The following is a 919-nucleotide window of genomic DNA, read 5'->3' as shown; positions in this document are numbered from 1 at the left end:
TCACAGAAAAGAAAACTGCAGGCCAATATCACTGATGAACAGAGATGCAAAAATCCTCAAGAAAATACTAGCAAACAGAATCCAACAGCACATTAAAAGGATCATACACCATGATCAAGTGGGGTTTATACCAGGAATGCAAGGATTCTTCAATATACACAAATCAATCAATGTGGTAAACCATCTTAACAAATTGAAGGAGAAAAACCATATGATCAACTCAATAGATGCAGAAAAAGCTTTTGACAAAATTCAACACCCATTTATGATAAAAACCCTCCACAAAGTAGGCATAGAGGGAACTTACCTCAACATAATAAAGGCCATACATGACAAACCCACAGCCAACATCGTTCTCAGTGGTGAAAAACTGAAACCATTACCACTAAGATCAGGAACAAGACAAGGTTGTCCACTCCCACTGCTATTATTCAACATAGCTTTGGAAGTTCTAGCCACAGCAATCAGAGAAGAAAAAGAAATAAAAGGAATGCAAATCAGAAAAGAAGAAGTAAAGCTGTCACTGTTTGCAGATGACATGATACTGTACATAGAGAATTCAACCTACCTAAGGCAACAAAAGACCTGTATGCAGAAAACTATAAGATTTTCATGAAAGAAATTAAAGATGATACAAAGAGATGGAGAGACATACCAAGTTCTTGGATTGGAAGAATCAACGTTGTGAAAATGACTATACTACCCAAAGCAATCTACAGATTCAATGCAATCCCTATGAAACTACCAATGGCATTTTTCACAGAACTAGAACAAAAAATTTCACAATTTGTATGGAAACACAAAAGACCCCGAATAGCCAAAGCAGTCTTGAGGGAAAAAAAACGGAGCTGGAGGAATCAGGCTCCTGGACGTCAGACTATACTACAAAGCTACAGTAATCAAGACAGTATGGTACTGG

The 919-nt window shown here is 37.2% G+C and overlaps 1 protein-coding gene across 20 annotated transcripts in view; it reads right to left on the bottom strand.

Annotated features, from left to right (window-relative positions):
* The window catches only part of CNIH3 (cornichon family AMPA receptor auxiliary protein 3), a 306,731-nt gene that overhangs the window by 227,657 nt on the left and 78,155 nt on the right, over positions 1-919 (bottom strand). The gene's annotated exons all lie outside the window — the stretch shown is intronic.

The sequence above is a fragment of the Physeter macrocephalus genome, chromosome 4 (assembly GCF_002837175.3).
Source record: "Physeter macrocephalus isolate SW-GA chromosome 4, ASM283717v5, whole genome shotgun sequence".
In the NCBI taxonomy this organism is placed as follows: domain Eukaryota; kingdom Metazoa; phylum Chordata; class Mammalia; order Artiodactyla; family Physeteridae; genus Physeter; species Physeter macrocephalus.
Note: the sequence above shows the minus strand (reverse complement) of the source record. Positions and strands in the feature narration are given on the sequence as shown.